This window comes from Protopterus annectens, chromosome 1.part1 (assembly GCF_019279795.1).
Source record: "Protopterus annectens isolate FY-2018-M chromosome 1.part1, PAN1.0, whole genome shotgun sequence".
In the NCBI taxonomy this organism is placed as follows: Eukaryota; Metazoa; Chordata; order Ceratodontiformes; family Protopteridae; genus Protopterus; species Protopterus annectens.
The window spans coordinates 1451377978-1451400332 of NC_056726.1; positions in this window are offsets into that span (position 1 = coordinate 1451377978).

Consider the following 22355-nt stretch of genomic DNA (forward strand, 5'->3'; position numbering starts at 1 on the left):
CTGGCCACACCAGTACACACTACCCACTCCCCACTTCTCGGGACCCATCTCGTATGTTGTCTCGCCCCATGGATCATCAGGCTTCCCCAACCTTGTAGACCAAGAACATGTGTGGCCTGTCATTGGGCATCAGTATACTGGCTGGAAATCCGAATATCATGGAATTTTTGGGGTGTCCCACAAGGGACATTCTTGTCTGTTTCAAGATTAGACTTGGCGGGTCTCTCCCACTGGTAGTATCCTGCCTGTAGTCTGGGAAGCAGTGGTGTGTTTACTTTTATTGTGTGTTTGTATGTTTCACCTGTCTAGCTGGGGGGGGGGGGGTTGATGCTACGTGTTACACGTTTGTTGATTGGACCCCTCATCCCCATTGGCATGGCCTGTGAACATATGCAATTCTTAACTGCTGTATCATATCCTAGCTAGATATATGTGTATATTTACAGACACACACACACACATATTTATATATATATATATATATATATATATATATATATATATATATATATATATACGTATACGTATCTATATACAGATATATATATATATATATATATATATATATATATATACGTATACGTATCTATATACAGATATATATATATATATATATATATATATATATATATGTATGTATATATATATATATATATATATATATATATATATATATATATGTTGCTGTATATCTAACGACATATGGATGTATAGGCATCTGCATATGTATATATTTATATGTGGGTATTTATATATATTCTGTCTATGTATGTATACATTTGTACTATAGAGAGGGAGAGGTATATCTCCATGTAGGTATGGGTATATATACACACACATACCTGTACATATTTACATCTACATCTGGTTATTACATTCTTTGCTATGTAAAATAGACTGTGCTGCAGTGATACTTGTAGTGGGAGTGGATGCCTGTTGGGCGGCGGCTCTGCCCAATGAACACTATTGCTTACATCCCTGGGGCGATTTGAATAGACCCACTCCAGCAAACACCTGCATGCCTAGACCCATAATTACATACCCATAGTTCCCCCACCTGCACCTCCTCTACAGCACTCATCCTTACTCCGCGTGCAGGTCGGGTCTAAACACACCACTACACACTACCCATTCTCCACTTCACGGGACGCATCTCGTAGGTTGTCTCAACCCATGGGTCATCAGGCTTTCCCACCCTTGTAGTCCGGGTATGTACATGCCCCGCCTTGATAGGTCACCGCACGGGCTTCCTCCTATAACAAGACAATTTTTGGGGTGTCTCGCAAGGGATGCTCCTGTCTCTGTTCCAAGATTAGACTTCTCAGGTCCACTGTGTCCTCCCCGGTTGTATCCTGCCTGTGGTCTGGGGATCAGTGGATTGTTTAGATTGCTTATTGTTTATGGGTTTGTTTGTATGTTTCCCCTGTCCAGCTGGGGGGGGGGGGGGTTCATGCTACGTGTTGCACGTTTCTTGCTTGGGCCCCTCACCTCCATTGGCATGGCCTGTGAGCATATGTCATTCTTAGGTGCTGTGTCTTATCATATTTATATATCTGTGTATATCTATGCAAACACACGCACACACACACACACACACACACACATATATATATATATATATATATATATATATATATATATATATATATATATATATATCTATATATATATATATATATATATATATATATACATATGCAGACTCCCATACATCCACATGTCGTTAGATATATATACAGAAATATATATATATATATATATATATATATATATATATATATATATATATATATATACACACATATATGTATACGTCTGCATACATACATATATATATATATATATATATATATATATATATTGCTGTATATATATCTAATGACATGTGGATGTATGGGAGTCTGCATATGTATATGTGGGTATTTATTTATATGTCGGTTTTGTGTTAGAACATTACCCCACCGGATGCGCAGTAGCATAAACTGCCCAAAGCCCTCCCAGCACTCTACGCATAATGTTTACTTTTAGAAGTGCTTTGAATACACATCGGAAGACCATTGCCTGCAAAATGAATATGCAAAGCATTGTAATTATTTCAGTACAAACCTCTTTTCTGTCTTATTTGCTGATACCGGGATTGTGACATGAAAGCAGTCCAATTTCCAGTGAACAAAAGCTTTGATTATTCAAACGAACACATAATATGTTGCATTTATAAAAAGTATCACAATATCAGACTTAACATCACAATTTTTAAAGGGTGAGGGGTGCTAACACAGAATATGCTGCATTCATACAATCTATTGCAGTATTACACAGACTTACAATTACAGTTTTGTAAGGGTGCAGGTGGCAACCTTTCTGTGAGGTCTTTTTTTCTGCATTTATTGAATATATTTAGTGTCTCACTTCCTCAGAATATTGCTTGTTGCTTTATCTCCAGAAATATGTTCAAAGCACAGTGGGGCGGGTACAAGTGGTCTTGCCCCCCTGCTAAAGCAGGTACTGCACAAAAGTATAGTAAAGAAAGGTGGGGGGGCAGGGGTATAGTTTGGGTTTTGGCATTTCTTTAACTAGTTCACTGTTGCAGTTACTTGAAAATAGTGTTTTTCCTCTGCAGCCCAGGAGTGTGTTTTGCTTCAAGTGTTTTTTTTGTGTTTGGACCTACAAAGATTCTGACCTGCTAATAGTTGAATGAACCTGCATTTCTTTCCAGTGCCTGCTGATATATGCAGTATTTTTATTTTCTCTGAGTGCTGCCTCTTCCCCAGTCTGGCATACAGACTCCTTCCTCCAGCTCTTCACTATGTTGACAATGGTCAATCAATGAATATACAGCATGTCACTTGATAATCTGCATGGCTTGTCACGCAGCATGCAACATCACATGGGCTTGCCCTGTCAATCATGTAGACCACGACTATCCCTGCGAAACAATCACAGTGGGTAATGTTCTAATACAAAGCTTATATGTCTATGTTTGTACATATTTGTACTACAGGGGGAGGTATATATATATATATATATATATATATATATATATATATATATATATATATATATGTATATATATATATATATATATATATATATATATATATGTATTTATATAGTTATGGGTATTCATACAAACACATATACCTCTAAATCATTAGCTACATATCTGGTAATGTTGACTGGTATTGCTGGATACTGTGTTTCGTGTGCATACCGGCCAACCTTGTGTGCCACGTATGTTTTGCGGTACCTACGACTGACTCCATTAGTGTACACAGAGTCACACGTGACACCGGCCATTGGGTATGATGTGCTTAAGGCACTTTCAAGTGGTTGTAAGTGGATTTATGCAGAGGTTAGCACTGCTGACTTCCGGTCACAGTGTCTTACATGCAATTAGCATCTCCTTTGCATGATCTGTGTCGGCGGTGCTTCAACCCACCCAAACGCACTTGCACACACTTACTAGTGCTTACATTTGCTTACTACTGTTTATCTGTGCTTACGCCTGCTTACTGCTGACTTATTCATTATGGTACTGACTCTTCACATGTGCATTTCATGCAGTACTCAAGTTCACATTTAAATGATATTTAGTAGGTTATACAGCAGTAAAATGTAAATATATGTTTGTATACAGACTTCACATGGAAAATGGTATGTGCTGCAGTGGGACTCAAACTGGGAATGCTTGCTTGCTAAGTGGATGCTCTGACCACTACACTATTGCTGTGCTGCTTCATTTGCATATCTCTTCCTTGTGATCCTCTTTAGCCTTTTAAGCTGCTTTAACCCCAAAGAAAGACCCCAAAAGTTCCTCACCAAAAGGATAAAGGGGCTCAAACATATGTCATACGATGCCCGACTGAAGAAACTCCAGCTCTATTCAGTCGCATACCGTCTGCTCAGAGGTGATCTGTGCCTGACATACAAGGCCATGTCCAACCCGGAATTAATGGACATGCTCCACCTCAAAAAATCCAAATCCACCAGAGCCACGAGAGCAAGAGACTTAAACCTCAACACGGATATAAATTGGACGTGCTGGAGGGACAGATTCATCACCCAGAGACTCCCTACACTATGGAACAGAATCCCAGTCCATGTGAGGTAGAGCCCCTCACTGACTCTGTTCAAGAGAAATCTTGACGAGTGGATGGGAGATCGTAGGTTTACCCCGGGAATCATCTCTGTATCACTGCTGGACAGAGGCACAGCAAACTAATGGTTATAGTATTCTCATCCTAAGGGGTGGTGAAAGCCACACACACTCTGGCTAGGCTTATAAATGCCCTAGGGCAGATAGCCTAGTATGAACCTATGAACCTATGAATCTATGAACTGTAGCTATGTGATGGGCACACCCGCACACCTATGGTTAGCTGTACTCGGAGTTTTAGAAATAAAAACAGGGGTTACTTTTTTTTATTTTTATGCCCTGTTGCTGTTGTACACATGGGGGACTGTTGGTGGGGATATGCGGACACCTATGAGCGGTCTCGCTCATTTATTTACAGTTTCTGCTATTCTACTTTGCAGGGGCATGTTTATTCTGAGAGCGCTGCTCTCAGACACGCTCCCTGGACTCATCCACGCTCTGTGTAGGATTAGATGGTCAGGCAGTGCGCCTTCATTAACTGCTTGGTACGCTGCCATCCTCCTCCTAAACTAGTCCTGCACAGAAGATTACTGAATCTGGGGAATAGTCATTTAACAATTACCCCTGAATTGTTTTCTTTATTTGAGAAAGAGTTTTCTTTTCTTCCAGCTAAAGCTTTTGATATAGAGGATTCTATTGTGGAACTAACTGTTCACTAGAAAACTAAATATAGCCATGGTGGCTAAAAAGGTCAGATTCTGGTTTTAAATTTGTGACCAAAGAGATTAATAAGAAAAGTATGTTTAATTCAGCCTTACATTCCAGTATCTAAGCATTTGAAAACACTTGTGTCAATGATTTATGTAAGTTTCATGGGGAGTGTAAAACATCACTTAGATCAAATTTAAACATGGAAGAGTCTGAACTTTTAAATAAACTTAGACGGGATAAATCATTGAGAGTAATGATAAAGGTGGGAGGATTCTCATCTTTAATTGCACTGATTACATTAGTTCAATGTTCAATATACTAAAGGATGTTTATTCACCAATACATAGGAACCAGGTGAACATAGCTTCTAAAAATAGACATCTATTGAAAATTGTTTGTTCCGAGGTACTATTAGTTTGCCAGTTTATGATTTTCTTAGGAATTCTAAACCAGTAATTCCAACTCTATTTGGGATCCCTAAAATCCACAAAGATATTTAGAGCCCCCCTTCCAGTCCACTTGGAGCAGTACAAAATTCCGAGACTTATCCCTTTGCTACTATATATATCGTCAGACTTCTTAAACCAGTTTATGGTGGGGCACTGCACATTACAAAATACTCTGAACATTTTTTATGCCAGTGAAGGAGTGAATTATGGCACAGAGACTTATATTTTTAACTGTAGAGGTTGTTGATCTTTTATTTCTGCATTCCCAGGATGAGAGCAAAATATTCTTTCATGAAGCCCTTTTGAATTGTGATTTTCTAACTTCTATGGATAATAATTTTGTTATGAATTATGTAAAGGTTATCTTGGACAATAATGTTTTTCAAGGGGAATTATACCAAAAAATTAAGGGTGTTACCAAGGGGGCAGCTTGTGCCCCTTTGTCCACAAATTTGGTTTTGTGGAGCTGGGAAAGGAAATTTATTTTTCTTTGGAATATTTTGCACATTACAGGGACTCTTTTAGATATTTGGATGATATCTTCATTTTGGAATGGTTCAGAAGAGATTGTTCACAAGTTTGTAACATTTAAATCATACTACTGATGTTCTTAAGTTTACTTATCAATTTCACAGGGATGGTATCAGTTTTTTGGAAATATATATATATATATATATATATATATATATATATATATATATATATATATATTCCCATGGACTATGATGTTTGCAGATGACATTGTGATCTGTAGTGAGAGTAGGGAACAGGTGGAGGAGACCCTGGAGAGGTGGAGATATGCTCTAGAGAGAAGAGGAATGAAGGTCAGTAGGACTAAGACAGAATATATGTGTGTGTTTGAGAGGGAGGATAGAAGAATGGTGAGGATGCAGGGAGGAGAGTTGGTGAAGGTGGATGAGTTTAAATACATGGAATTAACAGTTCAGTGTAATGGTGAGTGTGGAAGAGAGGTGAAGAAGAAAGTGCAGGCAGGATGGAGTGGTTGGAGAAGAGTGTCAGGAGTGATTTGTGACAGACAAGTACCAGTAAGAGTGAAATGGAAGGTCTACAAGAGGGTAGTGAGACCAGCTATGTTATATGGGTTGGAGACAGTGGCACTGACAAAAAGGCAGGAGTCAGAGCTTGACGTGGCAGAGTTGAAGATGTTAAGATTTGCACTGGGTGTGACGAGTATGGACAGGATTAGAAATAAGTATATTAGAGGGTCAGCCCAGGTTGGAAGGTTTGGAGACAAAGCCAGAGAGGCAATATTATATTGGTTTGGACATGTGCTGAGGAGGGATGCAGAGTATATTGGGAAAAAGATGCTAAGGATGAAGCTGCCAGGTTACAGGAAAAGAGGAAGGCCTAAGATAAGTTTTATGGATGTGGTGAGAGAGGACATGCAGGTGGTTGGCGTGACAGAGCAAGATGCAGAGGACAGGAAGAAATGGAAACAGTTGATCCGCTGTGGCGACCCCTAACATTAGCAGCCGAAAGAAGAAGAAGATATATATATTTATATATATATATATATATATATATATATATATATATATATATATATATTTCCAGTCATAATGATGGCTTCAGCTCTAACATATATAGGAATCCTATATTTAGTTATTCATACTTCCATTTTAATAGTTCACATCCTTTTTCATTAAATGAAGGATTAATAAAGGATCAGTTTATTTGTATGGCCCATATGATATCTAATGACTATATGTACATTCTGGACAGAACTAAGTTAGAACAAATGTTTTTCGAGAGGGATTTTCCTAGAGATTTAGTTCATTACATCAGTAGTGAAATTACTTACCTTAAAAAGACCAGAGTTGGACCTTTATTAGGAATGGCCCTTAATGAAAACTTTATGAACAGAACAGACTCTCTGCTTTCTAATGTTGATATAGGTGGGAACATTTTTGAAAAAGCATTAGTGATACAATGTAATGCAGGTAGCAATAAAGTTAAAAAATTAGTTGAAGCAAATTGGAAAATATTTTTGGCTAATGAGAACATTTTACAGTTGGTGGGACCAAAAACAACTTTTGTTTATAAAACTGTGAGCAATTTAAGATAAATTCTGGAAATGAATAATAAATCTGGATACACAGATCATACTAAGGGTGCTTCCAAATGTAGAGCATGCACTAATTGTAATTTAACTGCCAATAAGATAAAATTAAAAAATAGGTAACACAATACAGTAATCCTACACAAAGGTAATTGTGGAAGTAAAGGTCTGGTACACCTAGCCAAATGTTCCTTTTGGCCTGCATTTTATCTAAAGAAATCAAAAAGCTACTTAGAAAAAAGAATATATGAACAATGTTACAGTGTTTTGAAAGGGAACATGAACAATGCACTATGTGAACACAGTTCTGTATGTGAGTCTTTTTTTGTTTAGGATTTTGTAAATTGGGATCCCAGATCCTACAGTTGGTGCATGGGAGAATAAACTGGAATACAAAGAACTGCTTTGGCTAATAACATTTTGATGCCTCCATGCTCCCCAGGTTAAATAAAAATACATCCATAATCCCAGTTCTCAAATTCAAAGCAGCCAAATTATTGAAGTTTGAAATAAAAACATTTTGCAATATTTCATGTTTTTTTAAATTATGATGAATTCAACTGGCTTTATCCATTAATTTATGACAACTAGCACAAATGTATTTTCTACATATTTGTTATAACTTTCATAAGTGCAAATATGTTATATTAGCTTTAGAAATTAATTACATTTGACTGGTCATATTAATTTTTTTACATATAGGTTATTATTTATCTGTGTATAAAATTTCTTGAATTTAATATTTCTCAAAATGTATTTCTTTTTGGTGGTTATTGATTTAATATGTATATGTCTTTAATAAACATGGCACTCGAGGCTCCAATTGTATTTAAGTGACATAATTTAATGTATTTTTCAGTTCTGATAAGGTCCCAGTAGATATAGGGGATAAAAGTACTTATGTGATTACCATTGTTTGTTTGTTTTTACATCTTATCTAAAGGATAACGCACACGAGTGCAGAACATTTTATGTTGCACTATAGTGTCAACAATCCATTGACATGATGTGGGAAGAGAACCCACAACCTTCTGCAGTAAAGGTGAGTGCAGTGTCTGTTGCACCACTGGTACTATAGTGAAGCAACTTGAACTGACACATTTCAGCCTAAATACTGTTAACTGAAAGATTGTCTGAGGCCACCTGCTAGCCAGAATGCTGACATTTTGTTTTAAATGCAATTATAGAGAACATGCACCTTGCATATTTGAAACTTTTATGTCAACTCTGGTGTCCTAGCAGAATTGTTCTAACTCAGACTCTGTCAAGTCATGTCTCATCTTTTTTTCATTTTGACATCCTTTATTACATCTTTTTTTTTTCAGATTTTTCTTTGTGTTTTGTTCACATTGTTGCAGGAATTCTCATGACAACTGTCTTACAACATCTCTGCAGTCTTACACTTCAGTACTATTTCAACTGCCACCTTTTAAAACATCTGAAATATATTCCTGCTTCCCTTTATTGCACTGGTTTCCATTGACTCCTTTCCCATCAAGTTTTCTTCCGGCTCTACTTAATAACCCATTTGCTACAATGTTTCATTATCAGTGTTACTTCATCATTAAGCCGTCTCTGTATACCTTGTGTTTCGCACCTCTAAACGTTGCCATGCTGCTTAATTTCATAATTGTGCAAATCACTTTACCTTTATCCTTCCCCTCAGGCATTCCATCCACAAATGGGTCTCAGCTCAGTGGGTCTAACTTAATTTTCTAATTAAAATAACACTCAAAGAATTTGCAATTAGGCTGAGAAAACAGAATACTGAAGCTATCAGCATGTTGACAGAAAGAGAGAGTATCCAAATGAGGGATTAAAAACCAATGTGCAGTTATGTTATTTTTCACTGTTGCTGAAGCTTTACTGCAGTGCAGAATATATAAAGTATTACAATATACAGCTATTGTCTATTTCTATTGTTACAGGTTAATGTGCTTACTTAAGTAGGCACCTGTTGAGTAGCACGTCCACATTCATTAACTGTTGATCGATAATTTCTAGAAAGTCCCTGTCACGTCTTTGAATAGTTTGAAGCTATTCAGCATAATTATACTCTGTTTTTAGTTAAAAACCAGCCTCCTGCTGTTTTGTATGTATCCATGTGATTCTGAGGAACAGAGATAGTCTTGAGAAGAGGATAAACCTTTTCAGACCTAAATGAACAGACAGGATCAATACCTATACAGTTGAGGAAATGAGAGGAGTAAAGAGCAATTTCCTGCAACGCATAGCTTGGGATCGAAATGGCTATTTAGTTCTAAGACCTGTAATGCACAGTTTGTCAGTTTCAAGCAGTATTGCTGAAATATAGAACTATATGGTGAGAATGAAGAAATGATGGATGGGGGTTCATTTGCATTTCTAAAAGTTTTTGTTTACATTACGACTGTTTTCTAAGTTTTTGTCTGCCGTAAAGCTTTATATTTTTATTTATTTAGTTATTGTTTCAGAAGACAAAGAACGCATCTGAATATGATTTAAAACTGAAAAGAAAAACAGTGGAAGCAACTGAAGAGATGTAGCTACAGAACAGCTCAATTGATTTATACTGCATTAAAACACCTAGCCATGGTCACAAATGCCCTCTTACTCACAATATACCTTCTAGTCCTTTATTACCTTATATGATTAGACATTTATTGGACCCCGGCTGCAGTGTTAATGACATGTGACATGTAGCAGGGCAATCAGCACTGCAGAGCCCAATGCAATTAATTGTTAAGGTTCTTACAATTACAGCTCCAGTAGAACTGAAGTTCTGAGTATTTTTTTCCCATTAAACAGCAAACAAAATGTATGCACCTATAAAATACAAAATTACCTATTTCATCACTTTTCATTCAACTCTGATCACCAAGTCAGCAGTCTGGTAGTTTGTGAAGAGGATTAAGGCTCTTGCTTTCTGGAGCCAAGGCACATGGTTTGAGTATAAGTTATGTAACTACTCTGCTGTAAATAACTAGGGCATTTCACATACCTACCTGCTGAGAACACTGTCCTGTAGAACTGTTCATTAATATATCTGGTGAGAATGGTCTCCTGTAGAACTGTTCGTCAACATACCTGCCACGGGTGCTCTCTGCGGGCTATAGTAGCACTGTTCATGTAAGTTCATGGAGAAGTAATGCTATGTTCCGATGTTGAAATCATTTGAGAAAGGAGAAGTTAACATTCCACACATTGCTGTGCATGCATTATATAAAGACACACATGCACAGACCATGGACACAGATTACAGCCTTAAAGAAGAAATAACATTTATTTTAATTGTTTAAATGATGAGGCAGCCCCACCTTCCCCTAGACCGCAGACCCTAGGCAACTGCCAAGGTTGCCTAGTGCTGGAACCAGCTCTGGGCAGGAAGGTTAAATGACAACTGGAATGGAGTTACTTATTTGTATGAATTACAGTGTCAAAGGAACAGATATAAATATGAAAAAAGCTGTTCCTGTATCATATTAATCACAGAAAATTCACATCAGACCCTAGGGGTGGAGTAGGTTATGCAGAATCCAAATGCTGAGTAGAAGTTAAGAATTTGCTATAGCTATATCTGAGTACACAATAATCGCAGATTTGTTTTTACAAGAGAAATGCTTCAAACAGTATTGTAAAGAAGAAATAGATTCTGTCATGATCTGCTGGACAGGAAAAGAGACAAAATCTAAGGTTAAGAAGCAGACAGCTATGTTAAGAAGGGAAACAAAGCATATTTGGAATGGGCCCAATGGGCATCTTTGTGAACTCATATAATCCAAAAGGAGTCACAAAGGCTGACTTCTCTCTAGCATTGGGGGTCAAGAGCACCTGCCAGTAACCCTTGGTAAGATCAATGGTTGTAAGATACTTAGCCCCACCCAGCTGCTCTAGGGTGTCATCTTTCCTAGGCAAGGGTTAGTATCTGACTCTGTGTGACTATTTAATTTCCTGTAGTCCACACAGAAACTGGTGCTGGCATCCTTCTTTGGCACCATAACCACTGGGTAGGCCCACAGATTGTTGGACTCTTGAATTGCCCCTAGTTCCAACATCTACTGTATCTCCTCCCTCAGAGTCTGTTTGACTCTCTCAGGAACCCTATAAGGGGCCTGCCTAATAGGCCTTTGGGGTCCTGTATCTACCTGATGCTGCACCAGGTGGGTGCACCCTGGTTTCTCAGTGAACATATCCCCAAACTCCTGTAGCACTGCTTGGATTACTCAAACCTGGGTAGGAGATAGCTGCTGGGACATTGCTAACCCTTCCACTGAGGTGTCAGTCCAAGCCTCCCTGAGGAGATCAGTCACCAGATCTCTCTCTCAGACTCCTCCTACAATCCACTGCAAATGATCAGTACAAGGGCCACCTTATCCTGGTAAGGTTTTATCATGATAACATGGTACAATTTGTGCTCATACCTTCTGCCTAGTAGTTCCACCATGTAGTTAACATCACTTACCATTCTTACCACCTTGTAGGGCCCCTCCCAAGCTGCTTGAAGCTTGTTGTGTCTGACAGGAATGAGAACCATTACCTGCTGTCCTACGGCATACTCTCTAGCTCGAGCATTCCTGTCATACCAGACCTTTTTCTGCTGCTGGGGTTCTGCCAGGTTTTCCTGGTCCAAGCCCATGAGTTTCCTGAGAATTGTCCTGAGGTTTAGGACATATGCCACACCAGACTCCTGGTAAGATTCACACTCACCTTCCCACGCATCTCAAATTAGATCTAGAAGTCCCCATACCCTATGCCCATACAGCATCTCAAAGGGTGAAAAACCTGTGGATTCCTGGGGAACCTGTCTGTAAGCAAACAACAGATGGGGCAAATTTGTGTCCCACTCCCTTTTAAACTGGTCTGCAAATGCCCATAGCATGGACTTGATTGTAGAGTTTAACCTCTCAACAAGACCATTAGTCTAGGGATGGTAGAGGGTGGTCTTCAGGTGCTTCACCCCACAGTACTTCCATAGACAAGCCAGCAGGTCTTACATGAAACTGTCAATTCTGTCAGTATTTCTTTTGGAAAACCACCCCTGCTGAAAATCTCTAACAAAGCATTTGCCACCTTTTCTACCTCAATGGAGGACAAAGACACTGCCTCAGGTATTGTATAGCATAATCCACTACCACTAGGATAGAATTTTCACCTGTGGAACTTGAGGTATCAGAGGCCCCACAATATCCATAGCTACCCTCTGAAATGGCTCCTCAGTCACAGGCAGAGGCATCAAAGGAGCTCTCACCTTATCTGCTGCCTTGCCTACCTTTTGGCACTGCTCACAGGTCCTGCAGTACCCTGTTACATCTCTGGAAATTCCAGGCCAATAGAAGTTCTGCATAATACATCTCTTTGTATGTTTTATGCCCATATGACCTGCAAAGGGAATATCATGGGCTAGGGCTAGAAGCACCAGATGGTAGGCTCTAGGTACTACCATCTGCTATACCCTCTCATCTTCTAGCCCTCCCTCAGGGGTCCACTCTCTATACAGTAACCCTTTGTCCAAGTATACAGATTCCCTGTTCCATTGAGAATCGGGTGCCTCATAGCTACCTGCCTCAGGCCTTGCAATGTAGGGTCTGAGAACTGAGCCTGTCTCAACTCTCTCTTTGTAACCCTTCCCAGCTCCCCTTCCACAGGAAGTCTGGCATCCTCTGACAGTGATCCCTCACTATCACCCTGGGTACTACTACTCACCTCTACCTTTGCAGTCACTCTGTCTAGGGGAACATCAGTACCCACAAGCAGCTGTGGTTCACCTTCAGTCTCACTGCTACAGCGTAACTTCCTCCCTGAAGTGACCACTTCACCAGTCCTGGCTGTAAGTATGCAGTCTGTCTGGGTCTCTCCCAGGCTATCAGACCCACAGGCTTGTCTCCAAGCCTGACTCTGTGTAACTGCATGAGCACATGGTACTGCATTATCAAAATCATTTCCTATCAGGACATCTGCAGAGATATCCATAAACACACCTACTGGCTGGTTTCCTTTCCAGCATCCCAGTCAAGGTAAACTCTAACCAAAGGTATTTGGAATAGGTCCCTCCTAAAGCTTTGACTGGAGTAGACTGCCCAGGCAAGTAGTGCTCCTCTGTAACCATTGCAGACTTTACAATAGTTATATCAGAGGCTATGCCTCTCTTAGCAATGGCCTCCTTGGCAACCAATTAATATGTGGTGTGGAAATCCCACCACTGCCAAACAATTAATATGTGACGCCTGCACAATGGCACAGCAATCAAGGAGCCTCAATCCTCACCACTTACACCAGTGAGCGGTGCCCATATAGGGAAAGGAAAATAAATACACACAATAAGTAAAGCACAATTTCCCTTAAGAGCACACAAAGGTCACTGTCAGTCTGGGGCTGGTTACTCCCTTTCTCTCCAGGTCTCCAGTAAGACTCCCCACTGGCACAGCTACAGGGTCCAGATCTCAGCCTAGTGGGCAAGCTAAAACCTACAGCACCCTGTCTGTCCAACCAGTGCTTCATGTCCCTGCCCAAGTAGCTGACACACACACACACACACACACACACACACACACACACACACACACACACACACACACACACACACACACACACACACACACACACACACACACACACACACACACTTTGAGATAAGATTTATATACAACCACACAGACACTCCTGGGAAAGGCTGTCATAGGTTCTCCAGCTGTGCCCCTTTTACCCAGACTTATGGTAGTACCACTTGCCACAACCCACTAATATTTATCAGCTATTAAAAGGCCCTTATGAAAGGGTGTCTAGTTATACTGTGCAATATTATTATCCAAATGGTAAGTGTGACTGAACAGCAGGGATATTGGAGTGGCTTTGTACAATATCACTAAATATGTGCAATGTACTCTTAGAGCTTAAATTATCTCTACACAAAACAGTCACAGTTAAAAGGTTTAAAAATATTTAATAATGAATAATTAAAACAGAAGACAATACTTTTTACTGCACAGTGCTAGTCAAGACTTCAGAGATAACAGAGAAATGCTTAAAATAATACAGAAGAAACTTTCTGACATCAATACAGAAAAAATATAATCTAATCTTCCTATTTCCTAGCTATAACAAATAGAAAATACAATTCTAAAATAAATTTACATGTAGAACATAGGCAGATTGCTGGTGAGTTGGATGTTCTCAAGACAAATGCTCAAATGCTCTCATTCTTTCTGTCCTTAAATTGATAACACTGTACCACTGATTCATTTCAGATTACATCATTTCTTTCTGGTTCCCAGGCTAAGAGAAACTCAGAGGTCAATAGCCCTTTTGATCTTGCAGCTGGTCATGAAGCCAGAGCAATAAAATAAATGATACATGTAAATTCTAGCCATTAACTCTGGCCTCAAAACAATAGGCAGAATACCTTTATCTAGACATCTCAGCTACGAGTTTTAGATCAAAGAATTTCACAATGCTTGACTTATCAGCTTTCTTACAGCAGAGTGCACTGTTGTTACACATTTTTCAGTTCACCATCCAATACAGTCTTTTCACATTTAAGAGAACAAGCCTGTGGCTTACATTAATATTTACAAATGACAGAATTATCTTACAAAATTCTATCTATCTAGGCTGGCAGCCTTTACATATCTTCACAACTAACATCACATTTTTGCAGGGGGGCAAGCCCCCTGCACCCCCCACCCCTGCTAACTATATATTCCAACTCCGAGATCACACTACAGTGAGGAAAGCGATGAATTTCCTTAACCACACTGTACCGTGATCTTTGTACAATTCTTTAAATTTATATTAATGAATGCACTGTGCATTCGCTAATATAAACTTTCAAACATTGAGATGTTCAGCCAGATGAATATTCTAACATCTGTGTTTCGAATTTTCCTTCTGCGTTATCTCAACTCGAAATTATAATAGTAAATCATTTACATATATATATATATATATATATATATATATATATATATATCATATATATTATAGGTGTGTGTGTGTGTATGTGTGTATGTATGCATGTGGTTTTAGTGATGATTTACACAAATTAGTTTTAAAAGTGAAAATGTGTGAACATTTCATTTTTGGTGTGAGGACACGTTCAGATGTAAACAGGGTACATTTGGCATTCTACAATTATGCAGGAGGTTAAAAAGGTGGGGATGCCTCACTGTTTATCCAGAAAAGTCTTACATCAAGGCTGCTTAAACAGCAAGATGCATTAGAATTTTTCAAGTCCAGCTCACCATCAGTAAAGTCCCCTACTACATTATAGCAGGTTATAGACTTTCCTCTATAACCTAAGATAAGCACAACACCTACTTAAATTAATTGGTGTCACTCAGAATTAAATTCAATAGTATTTTCCTGTGTGATTTTAACTATCCAGCTATAGAATGAGAAACCTACACCACTATTAGTGTACACTCACAAAGATTCCTGCAGTTTGTTAGTATAAATGCTCTGGAACAACTAGTGAGAGTACATAATAGGAGAAACAATGCCTGCAAACATATCCTTACTGATATAGATAGTCATGCTCCACCCTTGTGTATTATCTTCACTCATCAGGTCAGACCTTAAAACTACTTTCCCTTGAAATAAAACTAGAACCTTAGAATCTAGCAGCCTCTAGAAGCTTTAGAAACTCCTCCAGTGCAAACTACATACTTCTAAGTGATAACCTGTCAAGTTTAAAATCCATGTAAACCCAATAAATTCCACTGAGTATGTGGAATCACACATCACAAAATTCTACCAGCATGTCAACAACTAATTTGCACCACAGCAGTTCCCTGCGAAAACAAAACCTAGGGCTAACCACAAAAGCACGCCTTCCTGGTGGAGCCACAACATTAACACATTTTGCAGAAAAGAAAGAGTATAAGAGGCAAATACCAGCAGAGCAACTCACCGTAGGCTGGATCCACCATTGTTAAAACAAATGCAAAATTCAGGTGTTAAAGTAATCCACCAGAGCCACTTCTGAGGCAAAAGTAGCCACATAAGCAAGGGACAACCATACATCCTTATTTGGGTATGTTTATAGCCTCAAGGCTACTTCACAGGCAATGTGTTGAGCTGGTTGTAAACATTACCACCTACACCAAAGCTGAAGATGTAGCCAAACTACTAGCTCATACATTCAGCTCCAACCTCATCCATTTTCTCCCCTATTAGCTCACAAGAAATTCCAGTAACCAATACCCCCAGATTTTATAAAGGACCAAGTCCGGGAAGTACTACTGCAATCCAGGAATACTGCATCAGTGAGTCCTGACAATATTCCAGGATGTCTTAAATAGCATGAAGCATGATTTATTCCTGGCCCTATTGATGCTGTTCAACCTCAGCCACCACACAGGCTTTAAACCAAGCAAATGGAGCACTGAAATGATCATACTCCTGCACAAATGAGGTCCATACACTGATCCGGTAATTACTGACCCAAAAGTCTGACCTGCCTCATTTGTAAGGCCATGGAAAGGCGATGGAAAGACGAATCATGGAATGAATCCATCAAGATATCTGGATGGGACAGGTAGACTCCTAAAAGGTCACCAACGCAATGGACCAAGGCAAGATGGGGCACACCACCTACCTACACATGGCCAAAGCTTTTGACACTCACTGGATTGCCAATTGTCAACTGGCTCTCACATGAGACTCAGGAGGTTAAAATAGGGGAAGCTACATCCACAAACAGAAAAGCCACCAGTGGTATCCTACAGGGCTTGGTGGTGAGACACCTCCTGTTTGGCATGTACTTCTCAGAAGAAAAGCCAGACACTAAGGGCCTTTGGCTGAAAAAGTCTGTGAGTGACTGTAAGTTGAGAGCCATCACTGAATCCCCAGATGAGTCAGCCATTCACTGAATCCCCAGATGAGTCAGCAGTTCACTGAATCCCCAGATGAGTCAGTGATTCTGTAGGAAGGCTTGTCCCAAAGAAATAACTGATGCCAGAGCCATGAACAAAAGCTAAATGTCGAAAACTGCATTATCGTATCCTTTGGGAAATCCTCTATCCAAAGAAATTATCCCATTGACAATATACTCCTAGGATTTGACCCTGTAGTTCAGTATCTGGGAACATATAGGTTCATAGGTATGTACTAGGCTAATGGCCCTGGGACCTTTACAAGCCTAGCCCATAGAAGGGCCCTGGCATTATGCCGCCCATCATTAGCTCCAGTGCCTCTATCAAGTAGAGCCACTGGAGTGATCCCTGGGTTGAACTTTCTATTTCCCATCCATTCATCAAGATTTCTCTTGAAGAGGGCCAGTGAGGTGCTCTGCTTGACATGTATGGGAAGTCTATTCCAGAGCATGGGTAGTCTCTCGGTTATGAACCTGTCCCTCTTGCATGTTCTGTTGATTATGGTAATGAGATGTGGATTCCCATGGTGATTAGTTTGTGGTTGGATCTAACCAGGGAGCAATTGACTATTGGTGTATTGTAACGGTTGCCCATGTTAGTAAGAACCAGGGCAAGCATGTTGCATCCTCTAGTGGGGGTAAGAATGAGCTGGTCCAGGGCATTGGAAATGATGAATTCCAGGAAACATTGATCCAGGGCATTGGTGCATGAGTAGTTTTCCCAGCTGATGGAGGGGCAGTTGAAATCACCTTGTATGAGAGTGTTGGGTTGGATCTTAATAGTTTCCAGGGTGCTTAGGAATGTGGAGTGAGAGTCTTGGGACATGTTTGGTGACCTATAGCAGGCTACGACCTGAATTGCCATCTTACCCAATGCTAGTTATAGCTCGAGTACCTCAGATTCATTATGCTGGGCTGCTAGTCTGGAGGTGTGCATATACTTTTGGAGACACCACCACCTTTGAAGCTTCGGTCCATGTTCTGGGGCCAAAAGGTGTGGAATGAGTTATAGCCTGGTAGCACAGGGGTGCTTTCTGCTGCTTTAAACAAGGTCTCTGTTACAGCACAAATGTCGATGTTCTCCATTTTGAAGAGTGCTTTGAGTGAGTGCATCTTGAGATTTAGACTTCTAGTGTTGAGCAGCATGACCCTCAGATTGCATTTATTTATAGCTGTTATGGTTGTAATTTGGTCTTTGGAACACCACCTAAAAAGGCACTATAGGGGTGGCAAGATCCCTAACCAGTACCCGGAAACTCAGGGGTGACAGATGCAGGCCATCTCTGGCAAAGCATCGAGGTCTGTCAATCATGTCGTCCCAAGCTGACAGATACTGGATCCTCTTAGTATGACACCAGAAACTTAGCCAATTGTTGAAGTCAATAATTTTCTGTTTGTACTGTGGTATCATTCTGGGTGATGGTAGTTTGCTGCTCAGGGTTAGAGTCATACCTGCGTGGGCCACATAATCCAAGAGCTCCTCCATGTCTCTTTTAATGTAGTCCAGGGAGGTGCATCACAGGTCATTTACACCTACATGGGACAATGACAGAGTCATACTTGTACTTGTTGTGGAGTGATCTGAGTGTGTGTGTTATGTGGTGGATTCTGGCTCCTGATAGACAGCTGACTGTTACCTTCTCCTTATTCAAACTAGTGAGTGAGACATCAGTGTGCCTCACTATCGAGTCACCTATGATTAGATTATTGGGCAAGCTGTTTTGTCTTAGAGTCTTAGGTTGAGGGGCACACTGTGTAGGTGAGCTATGTGTCTTGTGGTTTGTGCTGTGTTGTGGTGGTCAAGTGCATTTCTGCCTAGGAGGTCTCTGCTGTTTGGGTAGATTTGTATTGAGATCCTCCATGAAGGTGGGTGTGTGGTTTGTGTTTTTATGTGAGTGCTGTGATGGTGGCTGTTCTGGAGGACTATGTGTTCCATGTGGTGTGGTGCAGGTGTTGACCTTCTCTTCTTGACCAGCTATTCCAGACTTGGCTAGAGAGTGCATGGCTTCCAATTCAGTAATATTGGTGCATCTCTCAAGTCTGAGTGTTGGGAGGTAAGAGGAGGGGGTTGCCTGTGTACATGAGGCAGTTGCTACACTATCTCAGAAAGCCCAATTTCACTAGGTTAATAGGAGAAAGCACTGGAAACTGACCTTTAGACATGCCAGGAGGGATGGTCATCATTACCAAGTACTGGAGCTATGTGGATAGTGACTTGACATTTGACCAGCATGTGCCCATAGTGGTAAGAACATTCTTCCTTCTCATATATGCAAAGGAATAGCTTCCAGGTCCATTGCCAACCTGTATTCTGCTCTCATCAGGCCAGTCATTGTGGAATGCCCTCTTTGGCATTCATCAGGCCAGGCATATGCAACAACTTAAATGGCCACACAGATTCCTCACAAAGAGAATGAAAGGCTTAAAGTGTATGTCCTATGTGGTAATCCTCCAAGCACTCTCACTGTATTTGATTTCCTACAGCCTGCAGATAGGGGACCTATGTTTGGCTTATAAGGCACCATCTGACCCAGCTGATTTTTTTCTCACTTGTTTTTATTGAAAATTTTAATGAAGAAAACATTAATAGATAGGCTCATAGGTTCATAGGTAGGTACTTGGCTATCTGCCCGAGGGCATTTATAAGCCTAACCAGAGTGTGTTGGCATTCACCGCCCCATTGATTAATTAACTGATCCTCTGTCAAGCAGAGCCAATGAAGTGATCCCAGGGGTGTATTTTCTGTTACCCATCCACTCATCAAGGTTTCTCTTGAAGAGTGTTAGTGAGGGGCTCTGCCTGATGTAATTTGGAATTTTGTTCCAAAGCATGGTTAGTCTCTGTGACAGGAATCTATCCCTCCAGCATATTCTATTTATTGTTGTGGCAAGGTTTAGCTCACACGAGTGCGTGGCTCGCAGTGACTTGGATTTCTTTAAGTGGAGCATGTCCATCAATTCTGAGTTGCACATGGCTTTGTAAGTCAGGTAGAGATCACCTCTGAGTAAGCGATATGCCACTGAGTACAGCCAGAGTTTTTTCAGTCGGACTGCATAGGACATATGTTTGAGACCAGTAATCCTCTTGGTGAGGTACTTTTGTGGTCTTTCCAGCTGTTGGAAGTGTCTTGTGAGGTACATCCCAAATAGGACATTGTGCTCTATGATGGGTTTAATGAGTGACGACTAGAGGGGCACTATAACCTCTTTATTTCTAGATGCAAACCCTTTAGTAATTAGATGGGCCACATAAAAGGATTTCCTAACTACTTTGGCAATATGATTGTCAAAGGAAAGATTACTATCTACCTGGGTCCCCAGATCTCTTATTACCTCTTCTTTATTAAGGGGGCTGCCACCTATGTGGTAATTCGTGGGTGTTTTGTTATTCCCAAACAAGATGACTATGCATTTTTTGGCATTTAGCTTGAGGCCATGACTTTGACACCAGATGTCCGTCTCTGTAAGGCCCTTTTGGAGAATGTCCGTGTCAGCCAGAGAGTCAGTTATGGCTCACAGTTTGCAGTCATCGGCGAACTTGGTTAGCCATAGTTCTCCTGTGTTTGCCTGTACTTCTGAGAAGTATATGCCGAACAGTAGGGGTCCCAGGACCGAGCCTTGTGGGACACCACTTGTGACTGGTTTAGAGTTGGACCTGGTGCCCGCTATTCTTACTGTGTGAGTTCTGTCTGTAAGCCAGTTGGCAACCCATCTCATGACGTAGGGGTTTATGTTCAGGCTGGTGAGTTTTTCTGTAATATCCGAGTGGGGAATAGTGTCAAAAGCCTTGGCGAGGTCAAGGTAGGCTGTGTGAACCACCTTTCCCATGTCTATGGTCTTGGTGACTGTCTCGAAGAAGTCACCCAGGTTTAGTAGGCATGATCTGCCCTTAACAAAGCCGAACTGGGTCAGGTCAAGTGTTTGGAGTTTCCCAATGTTTTTGTTAATGAGTTCCATGATGATGCGCTCCAGAGCCTTGCAGACCAGGCTAGTGAGGCTTATGGGACGATAGTTACCAGGGTCAGTTGTGGCCCCTCCTTTGTGGAGAGGAATAACCATTGCTGTGCGCCATTCTATGGGCATGTAGCCTGTCGAGAGGCTGAGGCTGAACAGCGTGTTTGGGTGGGGGGTTAGTTCGTTCTGTAGTTCGTGCAAGATACAGCCAGGGACACCATCTGGTCCTATTGACGCTGTGTTTTTGGCTTTTGAAAGGGCTGTTTTCACCTGTGCGTCTGTGATTTTTGGGACACTACATTTTTCTGGTATTGTTGTGAGCCCTTTTGGAGGTGGGGGGGGGTGAAGTTTGCACTGAATCTATCTGCCAGGATGTTGGCAATATATAAATATTATATATATATATATATATATATATATATATATATATATATATATATATATATATATATATATATATATATATATATATATATATATATATGTGTGTGTGTGTGTGTGTGTGTGTGTATGTATATATATATATATATATATATATATATATATATATATATATATATATATATATATATATGGGTCCACTACATAATCTCAAAATTTTGAAATACCGAATTTCAAAATCTTGAGACTATATAGCTGAACCTCCTAAATACCGAAAGACCAGAAGTGCGAAATTCAAAATCCCGATGTACGGAGATATTGAAGTAGCTCTTCTGGTGTTGCAGTTTATGGATGGATAGGTGGAATTCAGGTAAGTATCTATGTGTAAGTGTTTTGGTTAGGGGATTTAGTGTGTGTTAGTGTGTGTTGTGACTACTGCGATGGTGATGCTGCGGCGCGTTGTCGCCTCACAGTTAGACGTTGTCCTGTTCGATTCTCAGCTAGAGCGTCTTCTGTGTGGAGACATGCGTGAATGGGCATACCTTTGTTGAAGGTTGTGCATCAGGGCTGGTAACTCGGCACGTAAAAATCTACTGCCAATCATTAGCGGACCGGAGTTCTGCTGTGGCAACCCCTAACCGGGAAAAGCCGAAAGACACAACAAGTGTGTGTTGTGACTGGGATGGGTGTGTGGCAGGCACTGTAAAATGTGTGGGTGTGAGTTTCCCTTGTGTGTCTGTTTGTGCAATCTCGGAGTTAGTATATTTAAGTGGGGGGTGTAGAGGGCTCAGCCCCCCACATGGGGGGTGCAGGAAGGCATGCCCCCCTGCTTATCTGT